At 39.3% G+C, this 27,954-nt stretch overlaps 1 protein-coding gene, 1 non-coding gene and 1 pseudogene across 4 annotated transcripts in view; 1 reads left to right on the top strand and 2 right to left on the bottom strand.

Moving 5' to 3' along the window:
- The first annotated feature begins 510 nt into the window (after positions 1–510).
- Spop (speckle type BTB/POZ protein) overlaps positions 511–27,954 on the top strand; it is a 78,338-nt gene continuing 50,894 nt past the window's right edge. Inside the window, exon 1 of one of the 3 annotated variants that reach the window (XM_034506229.2) lies at positions 511–812. The gene's annotated coding sequence lies outside the window, so the exon portion shown is untranslated. The remainder of the gene's footprint in view (positions 813–27,954) is intronic. The other 2 variants (XM_076935928.1, XM_076935927.1) reach the window with 2 other exon arrangements.
- LOC117712249 (U6 spliceosomal RNA) lies at positions 3,551–3,657 on the bottom strand. Its single transcript, XR_004607298.1, has one exon. It is a non-coding gene; the product is annotated as a U6 spliceosomal RNA (small nuclear RNA).
- Positions 25,345–26,123, bottom strand: LOC117710923 (small ribosomal subunit protein uS15m pseudogene; annotated as a pseudogene).

The raw sequence follows: 27,954 nt of genomic DNA, 5'->3' as shown, positions 1-27,954 counted from the left end.
TACATGGATCTCTATGAATTTAAGGCCAGTCTGTCAACAAAGTGAGTGCCAAGTCAGCCAATCCTACTTAGCGTGACCCTATCTCAAAAAATAAAAGAAAAACACATGTAAAAAGTTCTTTTAAAAGTTTTAGCTGAGAGTTGCCTAAAAAAGAAAGTAATAGCAAAGTCATCGGTAATCCACACACTGCACATTTAGGTTTCAGTTGTGAAATGCCTGTTGCAGCTCCACCCACCCGGGCCCTGGATCTTAGTTTCCTTCCTTCATTCTGGCCTCGCACCTTAGTGCGAACTTCTGCGTGCTGCACGCGACCCCCCTCCGAGTTCCCGCCTCTTTCCACGCTGGCCCCGCCCTCCGCTTAAATCCCCGGGCCCTGGCACCACCTCGCGACGCTTGCGCACTAGGGAAGGTAGGCGGAGTCTTAAAAGAGGAGGAGCTGGAGAGTCCTGAGCGAGGCGGGGCGGGGCGGGGCCGGACGGGGCGGGGCGGGGCGGGGCGGGGCGGGAAGCCGGGGGTGGGGGGGAGAGGAGGCCGCGCGGGGTGGGGCCCGGCGGGTACGCGCTCGCTGCGTCGACGTGCTGACGACAGGACGCCCAGGCCGGTGTGTGTCGGTGTGTATGTGTGTGTGTGTGTGTATGTATGTGTGTGTGTGTGTGGTGTGTGTGTGTATGTGTGTGTGTGTGTGTTTGTATGTGTGTGCGCGCTCCAAGAGTGTATTTGTGTATCGGCGGTCCCGCAGGTCCCGGATGTTGCGGGCAGTATGAGGCGAGCGCAGGGGGACAGGGACCAGCAGCTGTCGCCGCCGTTCTCAGGTGAGTGTGTGTGTGTGTGTGTGTGTGTGTGTGTGTGTGTGTGTGTGTCAAGAGTCGAAGAAGGGGGTTGGCCTGTCGGGGTGCGGGGGTTTTCCTTGAGAAGTGACTAAACCCCCCAACACACACTTTCCCTAATGTATTATTCTCTGTCCCATTTCCTACGTTGGTTTCATGGCCTGAGGAAGCCAGAGCCTAGTCAGCCGTCCATTCTTCCTACCTCAAGCATTCTGGAAACACAAACGCGCCCCCTGCCTCCTGCCTCCCTCACCATCATATCCCCAACCCCATCCCCCTTGCCAAATAGTGAGCTGTCGCCTGCGGCGAGATGGAGAACTGCGCATGCTCGAATGTGAAGGACCTCCGGGTGCCTGCTCGCTGCCTCAGGACGCATGCGCATTGCTGTTTTGCAGGGACTTGCGGGATAAAGAGCCCCTTGACCACGAGCCCGCCTTCTTCACTAGACTTGCCACCCAATAGTGAGCTGGTCGCTCCGATCCGAGAGGGAGAATTTAAATTATGCGAGGGATTTAAGGACAAAGCACTATTTGCATCTGGTGTTGCCCTAGAGACTCCCAGGCTACCAACGCCTCCTAGAGCCAACGTGTCCCACGCTGACCCCTCTTTTGAAACTAACTGCAACTTTTAGTTCTAGAATTACTTCCCTGTCCACCACTCCCGTCGTCATGCTGAAACCTTACTACAAACTTCCCCTAAGTTTGGGAGTAAGTCCAACTCGTTTATTCTGCCAGGGGATTTTGATAGTCTTGTTAAAAAGGTCCATAAAAAAGAAACTAAGGTGGGAATTTTTCTTTAGTCAAATTCTGAGTTTGCCTTTACAGAGTAGATAAAGAAGGGATAAGTGCCACACACAGTTTTTAAGTCTTGAGGTAACAACAAAATGGAAATCAAGACATCAGTAGCTTCATTTCAGCCCCTTTACTTTGTGTGACCCATTTGGTTCTTTGCGTGTGTTTGTGTGTGTTTGTGAAAGTTCTTTAATAGTGTTTCTGTTTAGTTATACATTTAGTTGTACAGTTTAGTTGTACATTCTGTGACGGTATGAAAACAGAGGCAATCAGAAACAATTGAACAACTTGTACAAAAGTGTCCGTTTCAAATAATTCGAGCGACAATTCTTTCATATTGGCAAGTTCCAAAAAATTAAAATGAGGAACTTCACAGCAATATTTCAGTGACTAGGACCCAGGGTTTAAGCTGGCAGACTATCCTTGGTTCTTTAGTTTGCTGCTGTGTTGTCCCTCTTAGAAACTTTGTCTTAGCTCTACCATTGAGGGAAAAGGGTTTTTTATTTGTTTGTTCTTGAGTAGCCATGGCTGGCCAGGAAGTCCCATGAAGATCAAGCTGGTCTCAAGACTGCATTCAGAGAGATCTGCTTACCTCTGCCTTCCGAGTGCTAGGTATATATTTGATCTCAAAGATAAACTACTAGCAAAAAGTTTGCTGAATTGTATTGAAGTGAATTGTATTGAAGTGAATAAATTGTTGTTGGTTGGAGAGAATGGAAAAAGGAGGGGCATTTTTGTGTTTTTCAGTTGTCTGGCTAACCTAATGTCTCAGACTCTTGGGAGTGGGACATGAATCAGCCTTGTTTTGAAATTCCTTTTTCTTTGTGTTCTTTCTTTGGTATTCTCACAAGACATATTTTGGTTGGCATTTTAACCCTAGAACCGTATGTTCTTGGGCTTTAAAGTATATATACACTTTTCACTTCCTCATTTAACACTGGGCTTTATGTGGTTCAGCTGTCTATTGTGCTGTTTCCGGTTGCCATGTTGCACTTGGAACCAAGAGATGTCACAGAAGCAGCACAGGGGCTGGGGGCAGGAGCACATAAATCATCCAGTGTTGGGAAAGAGCTGGATACTCAGTCTCCCCCACCCCCATATCCCCAGTAGTATAAGTTACTGTGTCAACCCCATATTTAGGATCAGGGCACTTGGCATCCTTTTGGTATTTTGGTGACTACACCTCTTAAAAGAGTTATTACAGTGGTTAGTATGGTAGTTGGAAATACTTTATGTGGTCTACCTCTTCACCTGAATCAGGCTCTTGTAAAATCTAGAAGTGAAGCTAATGAGGTAATCCCTGTCTTTTTCTCTGTAGGCTGTCTTCACGTAGGATGCTTTGTTCTTACTGAAAACATTTTATCTCTGAATTCACTGAAAGACTTAAGTTTTTCATGATACAAAAGAATGGAACGCTTTTAGGATTAAGTTAATTCATATTGCTGCAGAAATTTGTTTAAAAATAAAAGGTAATACAGATATCAAAAAAATTTTCAAAAGATTCACAGTGAGAATGAAAACCCTTCATGATTCTCCTCATGTCAAGTTACCTTCTCAAAGGCAGCATCTCCTCCTCCCAGAGTCTGCACAGCATACAAATTCTTTGGTGTCTGTTTTTCACAAATGATAAGACAGTCTGTACATTTTTTTACTTTTTCACTCAATTTATCTTGGTGATCATTTCATATAGTATGTGTAGTGTCACCTTTTAAAAGTCACAAGGGTTGTACTGTATATGATATGCCATCATTCAACGAGTTCTTAGTAAGCATTAGGTTTTCAGAGCCAGAATTTATTTTTTATGTGTACTAGTGTCTAATGGATTAGATTTTTTTGTGAATGTACCAGATCAATGGGTGTATGCATTTTTAATGTTGGCAGTATTGTTGTTTTCCACAGAGGTGTAGGAATTTATATTATTGGTTTTTTTTTTTTAATATGGAACGCTTCACGAATTTGCGTGTCATCCTTGCGCAGGGGCCATGCTAATCTTCTCTGTATCGTTCCAATTTTAGTATATGTGCTGCCGAAGCGAGCACTATATTATTGTTAACAGCTCATCTGCGTGTTTCCTAATCTACACTCTCATAATTTAAAAACTTTATGCAGTGTTTTCTCTGAGATTTTAAACTCATTATATAGTTTCATAAATTTCATTACACTGAGGAGTTGTGGACAAACTCTGTCACTGTTTTGTACGTCCAGAGTCTTAGCAGATACTCTTCCATGAAAGAGTGATGCCATAGGAACAAAGTCATACGCCTGAGTAACAGCAAACCCATGGCAGTTCTAGGAAGGCACATGAGACCTGCATTCTAGTTTCCTCATCTTCACACTCAGTTCTAATTTCTTTGTGTGGAACTCCAAAAGCTTATGTGATGTTTTGCGATATCATTTTGGTAGCTATGAGCAAAGGCAAATGAACTGCTTTTTGTTGAGTTTAGACGGTAACTCAGTGGCGAAGATATTTTACTAAGTATCTACTTTCTCCACCAGAATGTTGGCTTTGGCAGTCTTCTGACTGCAGAATACCTTATTATGAGATGTAAAGAAAGAAAAAAGGTTGGGGATGGTGGAGCACACCTTTAATCCCAGTACTCAAGAGGCAGAAGTGGGCAGATGGATGTGGGTTTAAGGCCAGCCAGAACTTCATACTTGAGACCCCCACCCTTCCCAGCTCCAGCCCCCTCCAAAAAGAATGAATGAATGAATGGATGGATGTCTGTACCTGAAGGAGATTGTGATCTTACCAGATGCACTGACTATATGAAATAAGTCAGAAAATAAAAGTGAATAATACTGTGCTTGTGTTCTACTCTGAGAAGACCTGAGAGTAGTGTTGAAGGGCTGAAAGGGAGTTAATTCGGGAGGGCTTTCTGGAGGACTTTTGTGCTGAGGTATGTGTTGTTTTTCTTCAACTATTGAATGTTCAAAAGTACAGAAAAGTAGGAAGGTAAAGCTAGGTACAGTTATTACCCTTCTGTCTACCACTTTAATTGTTCATACTTGCTGTATTATAAAATATATATATGCTATATATGTTAGGATGTATAATATTCAAACTTTTATATATTTCAGATATATTTCACTCTTTAGATGAAATACATTGTTTTACTCAATTGTTCTTACAGTGTTTGTCACAAGGCAATTTGAGTAATTTTAAATTTTATTTTATATTTTGAGACAAGGTCTCACTATGTAATCCTGGCTGGCCTAGAGTTCACTCTGTAGACCAAGCTGGCCTCATATTCATAGAGAGCCACTTGCTTCTGCCCCTCAAGTCCTGGAATCAAAGGCGAGTTCCACTGTACCTGCCATTGTTTGTATTTTTTTCCCCCTTCAAACATGTCTCTTTAGTTTCAGAACTGTTTGAAGCTACTCATGATTAGTGGTTTTTGCTTTTTGAAGAGACCAGGCCATTTGTGTTCTAGTGTACATCATATCTTAGAATTTTCTGATTGTTTTCTTGATTTCAATAATTTGCTTTTTTATCAGTATAAGATGATATTGAGACCTAAAGACTTGGTTAGGTTCCCATAAAACAGTGTTAGGAGAAACATAGCACTAGAGTCTCTGTTAATGATATGTGGTTTAGTTGTATGTTTTAAGGTGATGAAGCTCAGACTTTTCAGTGAAATTTTCTCCTATAATTAGCAGATAGTCTTTAGAATGGTCCCATTCTGGCTACTGTTACCTTTCCAGTAGCCTTTCTCCTAATTTGATGGCCTTACCTTTCTCAGATAATTAAGTAGTTGTAAAATAGTGATTTAAAAAGTCTGACATTCTTTTTTATTGGCTAGTTGGGTTTTTTTTTTTTTTTTTTTTTTTTTTTTTTTTTTTTTGGCTTTTTGAGACAGGATTTCTCTGTGTAGCCCTGGCTGTCCTGGAACTTACTCTGTAGACCAGGCTGGCCTTGAACTCAGAAATCCACCTGCCTCTGCCTCCCAAGTGCTGGGATTAAAGGCGTGCGCCACCACCGCCCGGCCAGTTTTTTATTTTCTATAAAACTTTCCCTTATCAGTTAGAAGTAAATTACAGTTTCTACAAAAAAGGTTGAGGTGAATCTTTCTTTCAATTTAATATTTTCTGAGTAAGGAGGTGGTATAATTAATGGACAGTTTAGAAAGGCTACAGACAAACAACAGTCCTGGGGATCTAGTAAAGGCCTGGAACATGGGAGGCAAATAAGTGTTCTACCTTGGGTTATCCCATAGCTCAAGTTGTCATCTTTACTGGTAGCAAATGAATAGTTTCTTTTTCTTTCTGTTAGTATCATCTTGCACACATGGATTTTAATGTATTGTGTTTTACCAACAGTTACAACATTCTTTACGATGCACAAGATGTCTCTGTCTTGCCTCTAGAGTCCTCTCAGCTCAGCAATATGAGTGCATTCTTGCTTTCTGGAACAAGAAATTTCTGGGGAAAAAAAAAAAAAAATATATATATATATATATATATATATATATATATATATATATTCCCAGATGTGCAGCCCTTGCTTTACTTTTCTTTTTTTCTTATTTTTAAATTTTTAACTCTTATTTTTATTTTATGTGTATGGTGTTTTGCCTGTATGTATGTCTGTGCACTATGTGAATGCAGTGTCTTTGGAAGCTAGAAGAAGAAATCTGAACAGTTATGAACTCCTGTGTGGGTGCTGGGAATTGAACTCGTGTCCTCTAGAGGAGCAGCCAGTGTTCTTAGCTAATCAGCCATCTCTCCAGCCCCACACTTTACCTTTCTGTGGTTTCTCTTTCAGTAAATTAGCTTGTTCATGTCCTTTATGGGGCTTGGCACTAAATCATGAAAAACAAAGTTGCCTTTATTTTAACTCTGTATACCTAGTGTTTTACTCTCTGTGATGCTGACATTGCTAAGATCTAGATCTTAGAACTCACAACTTCTTTGTCTTGAGTATTCTTTGGGAAAGACAGGTAGTGTCCCAAGTAATAATTGCTATCTCCCACATGAACATAAAGTTGGCTATAGAAAATATTAGAGTGCCTCCCTCCCCCTCCCTCTCCCTTTTGCCCCCTCTCTCCTTTGAGAGCAATGTTGCAATGTTTCGTTTTTTTTCTGGGGTGAAATATAAGGAAATGAGGGCTGGGATGTAGCTCAGTTCGTAGAGTGCGTACCTAGCATGCAGGAAGCCCTGGATTAGATTCCTAGCACCACCTAAACTGGGCTTGCTGGCCCACACCTATGATCCAAGCACTTGGGAGGTCAAAGCAGGAGGATCAGAAGTTTAAGGCATCCTTTAGCTACATAGGGAGTTTGTCACACAAGCTTTTTGGAACATGTGGTGTTCTGACATTATATAAAAGAAGTCTGTGGGGATTTGTATAAGTATTTGCTTTTCTTTCCTTTCCCTCATTTAAAGCATTTCTTTTAAAGTTTCCACATATATTTCTCTACATGAATGTTATATAAGATTCTGCTATTACAGCATATATTTTTCATTATCATTAGATTTTCATCTTTAAAAAGGAGCAAGACAAATTGTTCTTAATTAGGGAAAGTTTTCAGCCAAACCATGACCTCTGATTCCCAGTTGTCTTAACTCAGGGTCTGGAACATTGCTGCATCCTGTGATACTGTGTACTGTAGACTTAGGAAAAAATGTCTGTTCATTTGAGTGCTTTTTGCAACTCTGTCATACTAATGAAGGGTAATTTGTAGTTGGTCTTAGGATCTAGACTAATTCTTGCCTTAGTAAAAAATGTTTAATGAGATGCTTCCTATGCAGTAATACTTTGAATAATTTCATGTTACTCAGAGCCAGACAATAACAATATTCTGATACCTATCTGAAATCCATTTCCCAAGTTCTCTTTACCATTTTGTCATATTTACAAGGTTATTTATTCTCAGTCTGGTTTCATAACAATACTGGCTCCACATTACATTCTGCTTGTGTATTTGAGGAAGCACACCTGTTTCTTGTGTTTGTTTTCAGGCATGGTAAAATTACTCTGCAAGGCTCTGTGGACATATTTGCTAATAAATTGGATCCAGTTCCTTCTTTCACTTTTGTATTTATAAAGCTCCCATTACAGGAAGATACTTTAAAATTAGAGTTTTGAATATAGTTTTGAATACAGTTTTAAAAATAGAGTTTTGAATATTGAAAATATAGTCATATTTTATGTTTTTGAATTTATTTATTTATTTATTTTTGTGTATGTATATAAACAGGTTATATGTGTACTATAGAGTATGTGTGGAGGTCAGAGTGTAACTTCTAAGAGTTGGTTATCTCTTTCTAACATGTGGGTGTCAGGGATGAAACTCAGGTTGTCAGGCTTGGCAGCAAGTGCTTTTACCCACTGAGCCATCTCTTTGATGTGATAGTTACATTTTCATAGAATTGGCCAGAAGTTGCAAAGGTGTTCTCTGTATATGGCCAAGCTGGTCATTCAGCTTTATTGGAGCTGGATACAAATCGCAAGAGTAGATATTAAACATACAGTAAGTCTTCCTTGATACAATGACCATTAGTCCTGACTGTTCTAAGAAGCTGTTGTCATACATTTTCCTGCTATCACCAGCTACCTCAGAGAGGGCTTACAACAATTTTTCAAAAAGGTTCTAATTTCTCCTGTCTATAGATCTGCTTTTGTATTTGTAAGAGGGAAAATGTACTTGTAATTATTTATCTCCCTAAATTGAGATGTATATATTCTTTTACCTGATATTTATAAAAAGGCAGTCATGTGGACGTTTGCTATAAATAACAATAAGCTTTTCAATGTTGAACATCATTTGTACTGCTGGCTTTAAGTTTTAAATTGTAAGTTGGGTGTACTGGTGCACACCTGTAGTTCCAGTACTTGAATGGTAAAGGCAGCATAGATAGTACTGCTCTCTTCAAGGCCAGTCTGGTCTGTGTATGGAGTTCTAGGGCAGACAAGGCCACACAGTGAGATCCTGCCTTAAGAACACAAAAAGGGGGGGCTAGAGAGCAATGACTGAGCTCCAGAGTTCAATTCCCAGCACCCACATGGTGGCTCACAGCCATCTGTAATGGGATCCAATGTCCTCTTCTGGTGTGTCTGAAGAGAATGACAGTGCACTTACATACATAAAGTAAATAAATCTTTAAACACACATACAAAGTAGGGGCTAGAGAGAACTCAGTTGATAAATTGAATTGAGATCTCTAGAACCCATAAAAAGCCAGCATGGCACCTCGTACCCATAATCCCAGTGCCAGGAGGCAGAGACAGGAATATTCCTGGGGTTTGTTAGTCTAGCCAAATCAGTGAACTCCAAGTTCAGTGAAAGAGCCTGTCTTAAAACACGGGAAGCTATTGAACAAGACATTCAATGTTAACCTTTGCCTCCACATGCACCCATATTCACTACCCCAAAATAATAAATAATCTTGAATATGAACTATTTTAAACATATAGGGAAATATAAAGAATAATGCCACTTAAAAATGATAAAATCATTTTTTTATGTGTGTGTGTGTATGTGTGTAAAGGCCAGAGGACAACTTACGGCATCATTTCCGGAACACTGACTTAGAACTTTGAGACATGTCTCTTATTGGCCTGGAGTTTAGCAATTGGTGGTCTAGATTGGCCAGCAAGCTTTCTTCCCCAAGGATGCTTTTAACTCTCTTCCCAGCACTGGGATTATAGGCCTTCGCCATGCCTAGCCTTTAAGAAAAAGTCTTTCATTAAAAAGATTTATTTATTTTTAGTTTATGTTTGAGTGTTTGCCTACAAGTGTGTGTGTGCACATGTGTCCACAGAGGCCAGAAGAGTGTGTTGGATCACTTGGAGAAGAAATGTCAGGTAGTTGTGGGTTGCCATTGGGTGCTGGAACTCAAACCCTGGGTCTCTGGAAGAGCAACTAGTGCTCTTAACAGCTGAGCCATTTATTTCTCTAGCCCCTTTGCCTGACATTGTTATGTTGATTTTCAGAATCTAACTTAGAAATGCTATGAATAATAGGTATACAACTTCTCTTTAAAATGTTGCTTTCAATTCTTCAGTGTATAGATCAAGAGTTAGAATTCCTAGATCATATGGTAATTCTATTTTTGATTTTTTTTCAAGATCCTTCGTTCCATTTTTCATGGTGCCTGTACCATTTTCCATTCTTACCAACACAGCCGTTCCGAGTTCCCCACATCCTTACAACACTTTTTTTCTTCTTGGTACTGGCATCCTAACGGGTGTTGTTGAATTCTTTCTTTAGCTTTATCTTTTATTGAAGTTGAGTTTCAAGTTTTATTTTATTTATCTTTAATTTTAAAAGATTCATTATGTTTTTTTGTTTGTTTGTTTGCTTGCTTATGTGTCTGTGTCTTTGTGCTGTGAGTATGTGGGTGGCCATGTAGACCAGAAGAGGGCGTCAGATCCCTTGGAGCTGGTGTTACTGGTGGTTTTGAGCCACATGATGTGGGAACTGAATTCTGGTTCTCTGGAAGAGTAGTATGTTCTTTTAACTGCTGGGCCATTTCTCTAGTCCCCAAGGTTTGTTTTGGGGACTGAGTTTCATTCTGTAGCCAGGCTGGCTTGAAACTCATGATCCTCCTTCCTTAGTCTCTCAAGTGTTAGAGTCTAGATTACAAGTGTGAGTCTTCATGACCAGGATAAACTGTATCAGACCTATGTTGTTGTCCGTTCGATATTTGTATAACCTGCCTGGCTTCAAACTTGTGAATTTTCTGCCTCCCTAGTACTAGGCTTGCATATCATATGCTACCATGCCTGGTTTTGTTTTGTTCTGTTCTCTGTGTGTGTGTGTTTGCTTTACAAAAGGAATTCTCTTATATTAGGGTAACAATTAAGTCTTATTTTCTCATGTGTTTATAGTTTTGCTTTTTACATATAGGTCTCTACCATCAATTCATTTTGATATTCAGTATGGAAAAGATTAAACTTTTTTCTATAAGAAAGCCTTAAAACATGGATCTACTTTTCCATGAGGATAACTCAATGACCCAGCCCCATGTTTTGGATAACCCGTCTGTTCCCTACTCTTGTTAAAATGTTATTTGTGTTTGTCTGTGTATATGAGGGTTATTTTCTCTATTCTCTTTATGTACCATTGGCTGGCTGGCCTTCTTGTGATATTACAGTACTGCTTTCCTTATCATAGACTTACAGTAATTGTTCTTGTCTGATAACCAAGGCTCAGTGTCTCCTTTTTATGTTCATCAAACTCCTTGAAAAACCCTTTCTGATTGATTGGTACATTTTAATGTAGTCATTTGTCATTGAAATGTGTTCATGTGATATATCATGACCTCCAAAAGGGGGAAAAATTGTTTCCTTATCAAGTAACTAATAACTGTTCTGAATGAGTCTATAATTTCAACTCTTTGTTTGTGTGGTTTTTATTTTTCTATAAACATAGGATACTCACATGTTAAGTGACCTGTTATGATTGTATAAAGACACCAATAAAACAGTTTTGGTATTGGCATTGGTATTGAACCTGATGGTATTAAAAATTTCTCTAGCTCCCTCCCCCCCATTTGTTATTTTTGAGACATGATTTCAGTTTATCTCAGGCTGGCTTCCACTTGTGGCAATCCTCCTGACTCAGCTTCCTAAATGCTAGGATTACAAATGTGAGTTACCCTGCCCAGTAGTGTTAAAAGCCTGATAATAAGGAAATGAAACCTTCTTAAACAAAGAGATTATCAAAAAGATACACAGCAGCTGTATAGCACAATGAAAGCACAACTAGATTGTAGAAAGTCCTGGAATCAAAACAGTTTCATGGACTTCAGCAATAAGAACTGATAGACTCTGGTGCTCTATAAATAGACTTCAGTTTCCATGAAGCTTAATTCAGATTCCTAAGGGAGATCTGATTTGGTCAGGCCAAGGCTTGATTTCCCATGGGCCACATATATGCCTTCTGGTTCAGCTCCAGTTGTTTATGGGGAAGGGGAAGTTTGATATAAATAGAAATTTAGGGAATGGCTGGAATTAGAGACAAATTTTCTCTGAGTAATGATGAATCTTATTTCTTAGTGTTTTGAGGTTTTTTTGTTTGTTTTTAAAATGTGGGTTGCATCTATTGGTCATTACTAAATTAGAACTTAGAATACAGGATTGGAGAAATGGCTCAGCAGGTAAAGGTGCTTGCCACTACCATGGTAGAAGAAGAGAACCAACTCCTACAGGTTGTCCTCCAGCCTTTACTTTGTATGGCATGGCATGCACATTCTAAATCCATGTAATATATTTTAAAAAAGAAAATATATTAAAATATATTTAAAAAGAAAACATCAAGAAAAACATTTTAAGAAATTTTTTACTTAAAAAATAAAGGCATGGGGAGGAATGCCTTTAATCCCAGCACGCAAGGCAGGTGGATCTCTTGAATTTGAGGTCATCTTGGTCTCTGTAGTAAGTTCTAAGCCAGCTAGAACTATATAGTAAGACTCTGTCTCAAAGAAGAGCCAACCAAAGTCCTCATCTTGTATTAAACTAAGTAGTACTTAAAAAAATTGAGCCAAGTGGTGGTGGTACACACCCTTAATCCCAGCACTTGGGAGGCAAGAGGCAGGCAGATGTCTGAGTTCAAGGCCAGCCTGGTCTGCAGCCTGGTTCAGGACATCCAGGGCTACACAGAGAAACTCTGTCTCAAAAAAGCAAAACCAACCAACCAACCAAATAAACAAACAAACAAAAAAAAAAACTTGAAAAATTAGTAAGTTTGGTTGTAAATCTCTTTAATGTCTAGCTTAATAGAAAGCAGATAAGCTAAATTTTTATATCTGGTTCTATATTCTTGTTTGTTTGTTTTTTCTCTTTTCTTTTCGTTCCTTTCTTTCCTTTTCTTTTCTTTTTTTTTTCTTTTTCTTTCTTTCTTTTTTTTTTTTTTTTAAGACAGGGTTCTCTGTGTAGCCCTAGCTGTCCTGGAACTCACTCTGTAGACCAGGCTGGCCTCAAACTCAGAAATCCACCTGCCTCTGCCTCCCAAGTGCTGGGATGGTTGGTTGGTTTTTCAAGACAAGGTTTCTCTTTTTAGCTCTGGCTGTTCTGGAACCCACTCTGTAGACCAAGCTAGCCTCTAACTCACAGAGATCTGCCTGTCTCTGCATCCTGAGTCCTGGGATTGAAGGTGTGAGCACTCCTAGCATTCTGTATCCTTTCATTATTATTGTTTGCATTTGGTGTGTGTGTGTGTGTGTGTGTGTGTGTGTGTGTGTGTATGTGAGAGAGAGAGAGAGAGAGAGAAAGAGAGAGAAACACATATGCTACTGTAAGTATTTAAGGATCAGAGGATAACTTTCTTTGCCTTCTACCTTGTTTTTGAGGAAGAGTCTCTCTTGTTTCTGCAGTTGTTGCATACTTCAGTTTGGCCAGCTTCTGAGCCTGTGAGTGATTCTATGGGAGATTCTCCCATCTCCCCATCGCACAGGATTACAGATGTCTGCCACCCATTGGGCTTTTTTTTTTTTTAAACATGGATTCGAGAGATCAGACTCAGGGTTGTCAGGGCTTCCTGCCAAGTACTTTACCAGCTGAGCCATGTTCCTGGCTCCTTGCTTCTATATTCATACTTATGTGATAGATTATTTTTGTTGAAATACTGGAAGGAAATGTAGTCTCAAAAGACAGTTAGAAAAGGGAGAGGTATTTTATAGCCATTTCAGACTATCACATATATACGATATTATAATAAAACTGACAAACATTAGTTTCCTTGTAAATTAGTTTGTACTGTTGATCTGAAATTATATTGATGTAACTGTTATATTGACATATGTTGATATATCTTACATTAGAATAAGTTATTTATTTAAAGAGATTGATTCTCCTTTGTGTTGCCTGAGCCAGCTCCAAACTATTTCTAGAGATTCTTCTGTCTACCTGAATAGCTGGAACAAATGGACAGTTTAATGAATTTTACCAATAGTCTCAGGCACTGGTCATTTGGAAAATTATTGACTAAGTTCAGCCGATCTTCTAAATGTTTAAAACATCATTTTCAAAAAATATTTTAGTTATGATCACCATTCTTTTCATGAAAAAAAAAATCAGTGTAGAGAAGTTGTCAAGCAGCCACAACTACCCAAAATTGTAAATTTTTTTCATTAAATTCTTAGATTTTTTTCATTGGCAACAAATACTGTCAGTTGTTTTCCTTAATGTGACAGACTTACTTCATTTTCAAGAAAATCTCTGCTATCTATTTATGTCTGAATAACTAGTTTGTTCTTTTTCCAAGAAAAAGTAGTGTTTCATGAAAATGAAGCTTGTTGAGCCCAAAGCTCAGTCACAAGTGCTTTTCCTCGAAACCATTGTGCTCAAGGATACTGAGAAGTGCTTTCTGTATACCTCCTTTTTCTGGTCACAAAATACTCATGGGTTTATTTTTATTACTTCATCAAGAACATTCTTGAGCCAGGCGTGGTGGCTCTCATCTGAATCCTAGCATCTGGGAAGTTGAGGAAGAGGATCTGGAGTTTAGTTGAAGGTCACGCTACAGAAGGAATGTTCTTAGTGCAGTTGACTTTATTTCTAAGTCATCAGTGGACAACATCTCAAAGATTAGTACTGATTTAATACCACTTACCTCACCTTATGCTAGGTGCAACACTTTCTACTCATTATTACTTTGTGTAATCAGAACAAATGTCAACATAATCATAAATCTAAACAACTATTATGATTTGGATTGAAATAGTTATACTTCAAAGACCTTTTGAAAGGGCTCTGCCATGCATCTGCACAGCACACTTTGAGAACTGTAGCCTTAGGAGGAGATACAAGTGCATCATGGTGTTGTCTCACTGGATTGCTAGTTTAGTCACTGAGTTGCTTAGCATGCTTATCAAAAGGAATGCTGTATCTTAAAAGTGCATAAAATGTTTTAGATTTCTTGATTAGAAATATATTCTAGGAATTAACATTTTCAAACACCAGAGTTGAAGGGATTAAGCTTTTCGGCTAGATATTCTTTTAAGTATATGATAATCTTGGTAAAAACTATTTTAATAACATGCCATCTATGAAGTACAGTACATACAATTTAATATTTTTCAAACATTAAAAATTTTAAGTAAATTATTTATTTAGTTAGTTAGTTAGTTTGCACAAGTGTGTGTGTGGGTCAGAGGACTGTTTGGAGGAGGCAGTTCTTTCCTTCCACCATGTAGGTCCTAGGAATCAAAAAGTGTAGAACTTTGATTGGCAGAGAAGGAAAATGGAAATTTAGGCAGAAGATGCCAGGAGAAAAACTGTGGAGATAGAGAAGGGATGAGGAATAGTGGGTTGTAATCCTAGGTCTACTTACAGAGACCCTCTTGAAATCTCTGTATAGATAATATTTAAGAAAATGTCTGCCGGGCAGTGGTGGTGCACGCCTTTAATCCCAGCACTTGAGAGGCAGAGGCTGGTGGATCTCTTGAGTTTGAGGCCAGCCTGGTCTACAGAGTGAGTTCCAGGACAGCCAGAGATACACAGAGAAACCCTGTCTCGAAAAACAAAAACAAAAACAAAAACAAAAGAAAGAAAGAAAATAAAGAAAATGTCTGTTAGAGGTCAAAGAGACAAGAGCAGGGGCAAAAGCTATGAGGCATGCTTGTGTCTGGTGTGTTCCAAGATTCAGCAAGGAGGCCAGCATGGCTAGAATTAAGTGAGCAAGAGACAAAGAGACGATGTAAGAGAGTTGATGAGGTTTAGTTCTTTCAGCGCTGCTGTTAGGACTGCTGCCCCAGAGACCTGGCAAGAGTTCTGGTTACTGTTCTAGGCCTGTACCATTAAGTAGGAATCTTTGCAGGTAGGACTGTGGCAGAGGGAGAGAAGTGACTGTGTTTGAGAAGTATGTCAAAGAAGGGATCCATTTAATTATAGATTGAATGTGGGGGTTGAGGGAAAGGAAATGTCATGAATGATTCCAGGTTTCTGGCTCAAGAAACTGGATGGGTAGAGGTGTCACTTACTGAGTTGAGAGTGAAAGATAAAGAGGAATGGGAGTAGGTGTGGAATTTAGACGGAAGATCAGAAATCAGGAGTTCAGTTTTAGACATGTCAAATTTGGGGTGTGGATGAGGCTAAGTATAAATACGTTAAGTAGGCAGATATACGGGTGGAGCGTCAAGTGAAATCAGACACTGAGGGAATACATTTGTATACCACATGCTTATTGATGGTCTCTACAGTGTCTAAATGACATCTTACATGAGATAAATTTGATGGAGGAAGATCTTGGAGTGTGGGAGCTAGTTAGCCTCTCGAAGTTATCTGAACAAGAAGTGTGGTGGTAGTGACAATCAGGATGATGTTGGCTGGATAGAAAAGAAAGTAGGTGGGAGATCTGAGAACCTGTGGAACCATATTCAGTAGAGGTGGACACTGGACAAGGAATTGAAGATGGCTTTGGAATGTCAAGCTTGGATGAATGGTGGGTCTGTTAGCAATTATAAAACAGTCAGAAGGAGCTGGATTGGAAAGTGGTTGCTTTTAGATGTATTAAACATTTAGTAGAAGCATTCCCAGTAGCAGGCAGGTGAGTGTTTTTTGCACTGAGTTTTGGAATGGCAAATGAAGTTCAAAGCAGAGTCTGTTTCCATGAAAAAAATTCATTTGTATAAAAATGATTCACCAAGATTTATAAACATGGTAACATCTACAGCCGATTTTGTTGTGTTAGGGTGTCTGTTGATTGTCCTTGGCTGCTTTTGTATAACGTGCTTCCATTTGGTCGGCATACTTGAGATGTACTCTATTTCCTGTAGTTCTAGGGGTCCCAGGTAATTCTTCCCTTGTAGCTTTTAAACCTTTTTTCTTCATCTTGATTCTTCAGAAGTTTATATCTGAGGAATAAAGTTCCAAAAATAGAATGTGGAAGTAAGGGCAGGAGAGATGGTACAGTGATTAAGAGGGTTTGAAGCACAATCATGAGAGCTGGAGTTTAGATCTCAATTCCTATGTAACAAATTAGGCATCCCGCAGATACCTGTAACTCCAGCTCTAAGGGATCCAACTCCCTCTCTGACCTTTACATGTACATAGGTATATACAAACACACATGCATGTATACATACATTCAGACACACAGAAATAAATACAATTAGTCTCTTTTTATTTAGGTATGGTAGTACAAATTAACATTTTAAATTTATTTTTATTTATTTTATTATTTTATTTAATTTATTTAAATTTATTTTTATTTAGGTATGGTAGTACAAATTAACATTTGAAATGGAATGGTTGGGAAAGCTGATGAAGTTAAAAGCCTGTCAACACAAAGGTGCAGTGCATGATGGTCTTAGTGTACTCCAGTACTCAAGTCTGTTCATCAGAGATGTCAAAGCAGTGAGATGGTAGTGATGGTTAACCTTTGGAATTTGACTTGACTCATGGTCATCCATCCTATTTATGGAATTATATTCTGCAGAGGTGAAAAACTTCCTTCAGTGAAAATGACTCTGAATAATTATTCTGGAAACTTTTGGAAATAAAATGAAGAAGATAGCTGGGTGTATGCCTTAGCTGGCAGAGTGCTTGCATGGCATGCCAGAAGCTCTGGGTTTGATCTGCAGTACCACATAATTGGGTGTGGTGAGTTATACCCGTAAGTGAGGTGTAGAGCAAGCAGATCAGGAGCTGAAGGGCATCCTTGGCTATACAGTAAGTTCAAGGCCAGACTGGACTGCATGGGCTGGGGAGGAAAGGGGCTGAAGACTTAGTTGGTTTGTCTTTGATACACTGTTAGTGATGACTCCTCTTCAGGAGCTACTTTATCAGTCCTTAAGTAGTAGTGATATTAGTAGATGTGTGAGGAACCCATACACTCTGGTCCTTAAAGAATTTTTTTTAAATCTATTTTATTGTAATAAAAGCATTCTCTTTTTTTCTTGTTATAAAATAATTCATGAAAAAACAAGTAAAAGTGGAAAAAAATCACCCTAATACTCATTCCATGGAATTAACAACAGTTGGCACTTTCATTTTTCTCTTTCTTTCTTTCTTTCTTTCTTTCCTTCCTTCCTTCCTTCCTTTTTTTTTTTTTTTGGTTTTTTGAGACAGGGTTTCTCTGTGTAGCCCTGGCTGTCCTGGAACTCACTCTGTAGAGCAGGCTGGCCTCGAACTCAGAAATCTGTCTGCCTTTGCCTCCCATGTGCTGGGATTAAAGGCGTGTGCCACCACCGCCCGGTTCACTTTCATTTTTCTAAATTATTTGTTTGTTACTGTTTGTGTAAAGTGCAGGTACGTGAATGCCACATGCCACTAGGGGTATGTGGAGGTTAAAGGACAATTCTCAGGAATTGGGTCTCATCTTTTACTTTGTTGAGGTAGGGTCTGTCTGTCTGTCTTGTTTCTGTCACTCTGTGTACTCTAGGCTAGTTGGTTCACAAGCTTCTGGGTGATGTCCTTTCTTATCTCCAGTCTCACAGTAAGAACAGGGAGCAGTGGAATAAGTAGAATTATGTCTATCTGTGGATTTGTTCATAGGAGTGCAGGTACTCTCAGCAGCCAGAGGCATAGGGTCCCATTGGAGCTTGAGGTACAGGAAGTTGGGAGCAGTACACACTCATAACCATAGAGCCATCTCTCTAGTCCCCTTTTCTTTTTTTAGTGGCTGAGATCATCAAGTTTCTAACCCACTGAGCCATCTCACAAGCCCAACATTGTCTCTTATTGTGCATATCTTTAAATATCCATGTGTATGTATTATATATTTATGTAAAGATATTTTTTCAAAAATTGAATTTTAAGTTATTTTAAAATTTGCCTTTATAGTCAGGTGTGTTGGCACATGCTTGTAATTCCAGGATTTGGAAGACAGAAGGAGACTGATTTCTGTGAGTAAGAGGTCATTTAGAAGCTCTATCTCAAAAAAAGACAAGGTGGCTTAAAAATTTACTGTATTGAGGCTAGAGAGATGGTTCAGGTGTTAAGAACACTAGCTATTCTTTTAGAGGACCTGGGTTCAATTGCTATCATCCACATGGTGGCGCAAAACTGTAACTCCAATCCCAAGGGATCCAGTGCCCTCTTCTGGCCTCCGTGGGCACTGCATCTATATGCCAAGCAAAACCACTTATACACACAAAATAAAAATAAAATCTCAAAAACACAAAACAAAACAAAACACCCCAAAAAAACCAATTATCTTTTCTGTCCTGGTGAGAAGAAAACATGATTTCTTAAAGTAACTCCATGGAAAGCAGAGTATGATGGCACACTGTTGTAAGCTCAGCACTTGAGAGATGTAGGCAGGAGGATTATGAGTTCAAACCAGTATTAGCCATATAGGAACTTTAAGGCCTTATAAGGAACCTGGCTCACATGAGATCATATCAAAAATGCAAACAAAAATAGTGCCAAAGAGATAGTTTGGTGGGAACAGTGCTGTGTAAGCATGAGGATCTGAGTTCAAATCCCCAGAACTCATAAAAAGTGTCAATGGCTATAATATGCGTGTAACCCTAGCATTGGGAAGTGAAGGCGGGTGGATCTTGGGAACTTACTAGCCTGTCAGCCAAGGGAAAACAGTGACCTTCTGAATCAATGACAGACACAGTCTGAAGGAAATGAAACAAAGAATGACAAAAAACCTGACGGCCTTATCTGGCCTCTACATGTACACATACTTAGGTACATGCACCACACACACAAACATACACACAGACAAACCACAAATAAAGGAATCATAGACATCTATTGTATGGATACACGTTAGTGTTTTGTTTAGTTAGGGTGGTTTTGCTTGCTTATTTTTTGTTGTTAAGTTAGTTGGGCTGTTTTGTATTTTTGAGATAGGGTCTCATGTAGTATGAACTGGCTTGGAACTTGCTGGGTAATCAGGAATAACTTTGAACTTCTGATTCTTTTGTCTCTAACTCTCAAGTTCTGGGAGTATAGGCATGGGCAATCATGTCTGGTTTATATGGTTCTCAGAATAGAACACAGAGCTTTGTGCATGCTAGCCAAATACTTCAGTAACTGAGTTATAGCCCTAGTCCCTAAATACATAACTCTTTATTAATTAAACGTTCTTCCCTAGTTGTATCTGTAAATTATACTATCATAGACATCCTTGTGCATAAATCTTTATATACTGATCTCCTAGGATTGATTTCTCAAATGACATTACTTTGTGAAAGCATGTGCAATGGGACCCATGCTATGGCTCAGATAAAGGTGGCTGCTGCCAAGGCTCACTGCTGAGCCATCTTTCCAGCCCCAGTTTTTTAACTTTTCATAAGCACTTATCCTGGGTGTCATTATCTCTATCAAAAGGATGTATGTGAGACTGGAAAGATGGCTCAGCAGTTAAGAACACTTGCTTCTCTTGCAAAGGCCTGTTTTCATTCCCAGCACCCACATGGCAACTTACAACTGTTCATAACTTAAATTCCAGGGGCTCTTGCACCCTCTTCTGCCCCCCTGGCACCAGGCATAATGTGGTACGCGCGCGCACACACACACACACACACACACACACGTATATATATGCATATGTGTGTGTGTGTGTGTGTGTATATATATATATATATATATATATATATATATATATGCAGACAAACACTCAGATTAAAATCTTTAAAAGGGGGGTATGTAAGATTTGAGTAAGACATTATAGAAGAGAGTTACAGTTCTGGGCATTCTAGTTAATTGTCAGCTCCTGAGTTCTAGATAGCATTTAGTTTACAGCAAGTATGATAGAAATTCAGAGTGAACTGGGGCAGCAAGGTAGAACTTGACCTGGATCTAGAAAAGCAATATTGTGATAAGAGTAAGAATGTTTTCAGCTTTCAGAGTGCTGTGGATCAGTTTGAGAAAGGCAGGTGAGTGAGATGACAAAGAGGCCACAGTCAACTAGTGGGAGAGGAGAGTTTATTATTTGTGATGAAGTTGAAAGGCTTTAGGAGAGCTATGTTGTATCTCAGAGGTCTGCTCTTATTTTTAGTGTATTTTAAGTTGTATAGTATAGAAACACAAGATAAAGTAGACAGCTGTGGCCCAATTTTAAAACAAACTAGAAACAGTATAGTCACTTTTTACAAGAAAAAAATGATTAAGGGTTATTTATGTATAAATTACCTTAAGAGTGAACTTCCCCCAAACAAATATTTATCTTGCTGTATAGTTTGATAAGCATATTGCTACTGTTGTGGATCTTACTCTCCTGTAAAATTAAAGAGTTTAGCTTTTGTTGTTGTTGTTGTTTTGTTTTTCGAGAGGGTTTCTCTATGTAGCCCTGGCTGTTCCGGAACGCACTCTGTAGACCAGGCTGGCCTCGAACTCAGAGATCCGCCTGCCTCTGCCTCCTAAGTGCTGGAACTAAAGGCGTGTGCCACCACTGCCCGGCTGAGTTTAGCTTTTTCTGATAGTGAAATTATTACAGAACTTTCCAAGAATAAAGAGTATTATAAAATAACTCATCTGTTTTCATTTGGTACCCATTTCTGGCTCCTTAAGCACAGTACTTCTCCATGCAACTTGATTCTTCTCATCTTTTATTTTCAAATGCCATTTAGAGATTTTAATTTTTTTATATTATTTATTTTGCATATGTGTGTGTGTGAGTGCACATGGCACATGTCATGGTTGGTGAAAGGTGGTCAGAGGACAGACTTGTGGGAATTCTGTCCTTGTATCGTGTAGGTTTCAAGACTCTTACTTAGTCCTCAGATTTGGTGACAGGTGAATTTACTTACTGAGCTATTTTGCTGGCCCAAAGATTTTCATTTAAAAGTGTTTTATGGCTAAGAACAAGCAGCAAGAAGATGAGAAGAGGTCAAAGGGAATTGTTATAATTGTTTTCAATTTACTCATGCTGCCTTCATACTTTATTCACTCCCACGATGTCTTTAAAACATATCAAAATATGTAAATTATTTCATAGAGGTGATAATTTTGTGTGTAAATCTTTAGAAAAAATTATGTTATTGTGTTTGAAAGTAAAATGTTAAGGATTTTTTATTTAGTATTTTTAATTTGTATTTTTAAAAATGAAGTACAGATAATAATAGTAATTTTTTAACTGAAGAGCTTTCGGCTGGGCAGTGGTAGTGCATGCCTTTAATTCTAGCACTCAAGGCAGAGAGAGATGGATCTCTGAGTTTGAGGCTAGCCTGGTCTACAGACTGAGTTATAGGACAGCCAAGGCTACACAGAGAAGCCCTGTCTTGGAAAATGAAGCAAAAGAAAACTTCAAGCACTTTTTCTTTAAAGTACATAATGCTGAAAGCTAATTAGTGACTTACTTCATTTCTCTTCTAGGAGCACTTTCCTAGGTAATTAAATTCACAGGGAATGACAGAGAAACTAGGCTGGCATTTTGCCAGTGTACATCAAAGAGTATTTTTTCTGATAGAGAGCGTCTTTCGTTTGTTTGTTTTTTGTTTGTTTTTCGAGACAGGGTTTCTCTGTGTAGCTCTGGCTGTCCTGGACCTCACTCTGTAGACCAGGCTGGCCTCGAACTCAGAAATCCGCCTGCCTCTGCCTCCCGAGTGCTGGGATTAAAGGCATGCACCACCACCGCCCAGCAGAGAGCGTCTTTCTTTGGTCCTTTCCTTTCTTAAAGACATATTAGTGTTAAAAATAATAACAGTAATATTTGAGCACAAGTGTCAAACATTGCACTAGACATTTTACACATTTAACTCACTCAGTGTTCATAAAACTCTACTAAGATATTCTTATCTGTAGTTTACAGGTGAATAGTCTGAGGCACAGAAAGGTTTTTAAGTAACTTGCCTGAGATTTTATAACTAATATTCTCTGCTGTAACAATCAAAAGAGCACTACTATGTGGTAAGCCTGAAATCTTAGCCAAGGAAAGTCAATGGCCTAGAGTCTGACTTATCTGAGTCATGATGTATACACTCGTTCCTTTTTCATTTACTTCACCTACAGTTTCCTGGGCACTATGCCTGCGCCTAGACACCAGACTTACTACGGCTACTGCAGCATAGCAAGTGCTCTCCAGGGAGTCTCAGTCTAGTGGGAAAGAAGAATAATAATCACCGCAGCAAGAGACCTACACATTGAGAGTAAGGAGGAAGCATTTAATTTTCCTTGGAAAGATTACAGTAGGTATTTGCAGATGAGGGAAAAGCATTCTGAGTAGAAGAAAAACCTTCGAAGATAACAAAAATGAACTCACTGTTAGTAGGAATGGGAGAGTATAGTATTGCAATTAAAATAATTTCTAGTATATTGGTGTCCTGGACTGATGAGGTCATCAAGAAAACCAGATTAGTTTGGGATGTAGTTCTAAGATACTATTGACTGGAATTGGGAGGCGGGGAGTTGAAGTAGAGGTGGAGAATAGAAAATGAAGGCTGACTCCTGGCTTGTTAATTTGATTACCTTGTGTGGGTTTCATTTTTTGTTTTTCTGAGACAGGATTTCAGTAGCCCTGATTGTCCTGAATTCACAGAGGTGTCCTTGCCTCTGCTTCTGACTGCTGGGATTAAAGATGTGCACCATCAGGTCTGACTTGAACACTTGGATTTTTGTGGAAGATAATCTGGCTTTTGTGGGAAGACTTTGTAAGTCCAAAGTGGAAGAGTGGAAAACTATTTGAGTAGCAGGAAGTTACAGTATAAAGAAATAGGCAAGCTTGCAGCTCATGAAAGTGTGAGTCAGTGGGTAGTTTGTACCTACTTGGAGACAGGATTAGAAGTAGAGAATGGACCATTTCTCTGTTTTCATTAAATATTCACCTACATGTTTATTTTATTAATATAAATTTTGGGGCAGGGTCTTACTATGATGCCTTGGCTGGCCTGAAACTCCCAGTGTAGATCCGAGTGGCCTGGAACTCCGAGATCTGCCTGCTGAGTGCTATGTTCACCACGCTTGGTCTGGGCTAAATTTTTAGATCCTGTTTTATCTGCTTCAAACTTGGTCAAAAAAAAAAAAATGCTACTGGAATAAATGCTTTTAGTTAGCTCTTATTAAGTGGTTGTCCCAAAATTTACTGTATTGTTTTGTGTCTTTGTTGGGATGACATGACTATAGGTATTTGTCAGAATTCACAGAACTATATAGCAAAAAGTGTAAAACTGTAACAGAAAAGATTCCGCCAGAGTTCAGTGGACATTTTACTGTCTGTCTGTGACCTTAGGCAGCATGTGCTTAGATCTTTTTATGATATTAAAAATCCAATTTTTTAGCCGGGTGGTGGTGGTGCACGCCTTTAATCCCAGCACTTGGGAGGCAGAGGCAGGTGGATTTCTGAGTTCGAGGTCAGCCTGATCTACAGAGTGAGTTCCAGGACAGCCAGGGATACAAAAAGAAACCCTGTCTCGAAAAACCAAAAAAAAAAAAAAAAAAAAAAAAAAAAATCCAATTTTATTTCTTTTAAAGCATCTTCCTTCCTTCCTTCCTTCCTTCCTTCCTTCCTTCCTTCCTTCCTTCCTTTCTTTCTTTCTTTCTTTCTTTCTTTCTTTCTTTCTTTCTTTCTTTTTCTTTCTAAGACAGGGTTTCTCTATGTAATACCCCTGGCTGTCCTAGAAATGGCTTTGTAGACTAGGTTGGCCTCAAATTCATAGAAATCCACCTGCCTCTGCCTTCCAATTGCTGGGATTAAAGGTGTACATTACCACTGCCTGGCTAAATCTATTTGTTTTATGTGTGTATGTATATGTGTGCCTGAGTGTATGTATGTGTACTGCATATGTGCAGGAACCTCCTGAGGTCAAAAGGGGACATTGGATCCCTTGGAACTGGAGATACAGCATGTTGTGAGTCATGTGAGTGCTGGGAATCGAACCTGGGTCCTTGGGCAAGAACAGCAAGTGCTCTTAACGTGAGCTATTTCTCCATCTTCCAAACCTCATTTTAAATAATTTGTCTTAACTAAAGCCACTTTTGTGGTCAAGTTCATAAATAAACATTGGTTTGGATTGTAACTGTTCTTCTGCTTGATTATTTACACAATTGAGAAGCAAGTAAGAAAAGTCCCATGGGCTGGAGAGATGACTCAGTGGCTAAGAGCACTGACTACTCTGCCAGCTGTCCTGAGTTCAATTCCCAGCAACCACATGGTGGCTCACAACTGTAATGTGATTCGATACACTCTTGTAGTATGTGTCTGAAGATAGCTGCCGTGTACTCATATAAAAAAAAAAAAAAATACAATTAAATTAAAAAAAAAAAAAAAAAGAAAAGTCCTGAAGAGCCACACACTGCAAAGTAGGTTCTGAATGAACTCCAGCCCTCCTTTTCCATATAGTTTGTTGCACATAAATACTTTTTGTTTGTTTTGAGAGAGGGTCTTATGTATTTCAGGCTGGCCTCCATCTTACAATGTAGCTGAGGATGACCTGAATTTATTATCCCCACTTCACATCCCAAGTGCTAGGATTACAGGTGTGAGCCGTCACACCTGTCCAAAAAGCATTTGTTTTCTTTCCTTTGTTGTTGTTGTTGGAGACAGGATTTCTCTATGTAACACCCCGGCTGTCCTAGAAATGGCTTTGTAGACCAGGCTGGCCTCGAACTCACAGTGCCTCTGCCGTCCAAGTGAATATTTTGTTTTCAAAATTTTTTTTGAATAAGCTTCTTCAACTATGGTTGATATATGAATCAAGGTCATAATATTATGCCAGAATAAAAATAAACAAAATCATCTTTGTTTCTAACCATAGTACAAAGATATGTTAATATAATTTGTGAAAATTAAAGTTTATAAAAGCATCGAATCAATTATAAATAATATAAAGTATCAAAACATTGGTCATTGGTTTTTTTGTTTTTTGTTTTCCAAGGGAACAGACTTTATTAGTTTTCTATGGTCTTCTCTGGTAGGGCATTTGAAGGGTTCTCTGGCACCCCTCATTTTTTTGTTTTTTGTTTTTGGCAGCAGCTGCAGCGGCTTTTAAGGCCTTCTTTGCTTCTTCAGCTTTTGTACCTCCTGGTAAACCCGAATGCACAGAGCCTTCTTGGCCAGGAAGCTGTGGTGAACCTTTTGGAAATGCAGAGGGGGTAAGGTGTATTCCACCCCCAGCTCTTTGCATGTCTTTTCGAAGACATAATAGTTGGTCTGCCGGAGGATTTTGAGTAACTGTCTCTTCTGGTTGATGCTCATCAGCAGATGGCGTTTGTGGGCTTTGTCCTCTCGATGTTTCTGCATGTGTTCTTTATAATTGCGGATCCTGTAGGTCAAAGCAAAGATTCGAGCCTCCAAGGTTTTCTGGAATCCTCAGGGTTTTCTGCAGTCCTGTTCATCAATTGTTCTTGCTTGATTTTTAACTTCTCTTTCCTGTTGGCCATTTCCAAAGACAAGATCCTTTTCACAACATCGTCAGCGTTCTCCATGTTGGGGATGATGTTCTTGTATCCTTGGATGAATGTGGAAAGAGGGTGGTTCATCGTCTTGCTTGGGTTGTACTGGTTTCTGGATGGCGTATGCACGTGGCATGCATGAGACTCGGAGGCTGCAGGCCACAGTGTGCAGAAGGCAGACTAGCACTGCTTCCGCCCTTCAGCGCAGGCACTGGGGCCTATGTCATCGCCTGGGCATGAACGGAGCACAGCACGCGCCACGCCGTCCACAGCATGGTAACTCAGTCCAGGGACTGAGGCCTGTGTCACCGCCTGGGCATGAACGTGCCCGTGCCACCACTGTCTGCTCCACGGTGGCTCCAGGTTACACGGGCGCAGCGCAGCCATGACGGTTCAGGCTTGACCATTCTGGTCATTAGTTTTAAAGTCACTTATTTTTGTAAATTATTTATAATTATATAATCTGGTTGGATAAAATTTTCTGGTACTAGTGAATAGCAGCCAGTGAATATGCAGTTTAGTTATCAGGCTGTATATAGCAAATCATGACCTTTTCTTCTTCTTTTATGTCATAGTAGTTTGGCATTTAACATAGCAGCCCAACCTAACATTGCTTTAGTTTGTTCTTTACACAGTAAACATGCTCTCTGTTATGTTGGATGTTTTTGGATTTGGTGTTTCGATTAATATCAGGTAGCTTATTTTTCTCTCCTTGAGCCACTGCTACTTAATACTGTTCTTAAGTCCAAGAAATATTTTTTAGTCTCTTAGAAACAAACAAGATAGAATATTAAATAATATAATTATTTTAACTCAGTTCATTGTATGATTAGAATATTTGTTTTCCTTCGATTTAAATTTTTTATTTGAAAGTTATTGCTTGCTAATGTGTAGAATTTGTCTGATAGATGGAATGTTGAGCTGTTAGGTAGAGCTTGCCAACACACCTGGAAGACTTCAGGTTTTCTTCAGCCTTCAGTCAATCTTAAACAGCCTCCCAAGTCATGAACTTTCATGTCAAAGCTTAATAGTTTTAGGATTTTGGGACCACCCACACATTGGCCTGGACCTTTTTATATATACCAGGCTGCCTTGTACTTACAGATTCACCTGCTTCTGCCTTCTAAATGCTGGGATTAAAGACATCTGCCTGACCTTGACTTCCTTTTGTGTTATGTTGATTGTGTGAATCTGGGTGTGTGCCTGTGTGTAAGCCAGAGGTCAGCCTTGGTATTGTTCCTCAGAACCTGTCCCACCCTGTTTTTTGAGACAGTATTCCTCACTAGTACGGAATGCTTATTGATCATACTGAGGTGGCTTGGTAGCAAGCCCCCAGGATATGCCTTTCTCTCTCGTCTCAGCTCGTAGATTGCAGGTGGGTTTCACTACTTTGGATATTTAAAAATATAAAGATCCCCCCAAAACAAAGAATCAAACAAACAAACATGGATACTAGGAATTGAATTTAGGAACTCATATTAATAAGGCAAGCACTTTTCTGATTAGGTCATCACCCCAGTTCCTTATTGACACTACATCCAATTAATGTACATAGTGATATCTCTTTGGGTGACTGGAACTATTTGCTGTGAGTCCTTGTCACAGTTGGTGGCTGTACTGATATACTCAAAACAAAGGCTAAAAGACTTAGCACACAGTTTTACGGGTCATGGCCTTGATCCTCAGTTATTTCCTGTTGAATGTCTATAGTTGTGAGGCTTGTACCTTGAAGATCCCTGATTAGAACAGAAATGAGAAGCAATTTTCTTAAGTAGTTTAATGTTAAATGTAGTTGGTTTATATACATGAGGAAGAAAGAATACACTGAGAATAGTCATGTGGTTTTTTTCTTCCATATGAAACTAGAGAGAGCTTCTGCTGAAAATACTTTTATTTTTTGAGTCAAGGGCTTGCTATGGAGCCTAGACCAACCTTAAATTCACAATTCTCCTGCCTTAGCCTTCTTGAAAGTAATATTTTTAAGCCAGGAGGCAGTTGTGCATGCCTTTAATCCCAGTACTTGGGAGGGAGAGGCAATCAGATCTCTGTGAGTTTGAGGTGAAGCCTGGTCTACAGAGTTCCAGGACAGCCAGGATACACAAAGAA

This window comes from Arvicanthis niloticus, chromosome 6 (assembly GCF_011762505.2).
Source record: "Arvicanthis niloticus isolate mArvNil1 chromosome 6, mArvNil1.pat.X, whole genome shotgun sequence".
NCBI classification, from domain to species: Eukaryota; Metazoa; Chordata; class Mammalia; order Rodentia; family Muridae; genus Arvicanthis; species Arvicanthis niloticus.
Note: the sequence above shows the minus strand (reverse complement) of the source record. Positions and strands in the feature narration are given on the sequence as shown.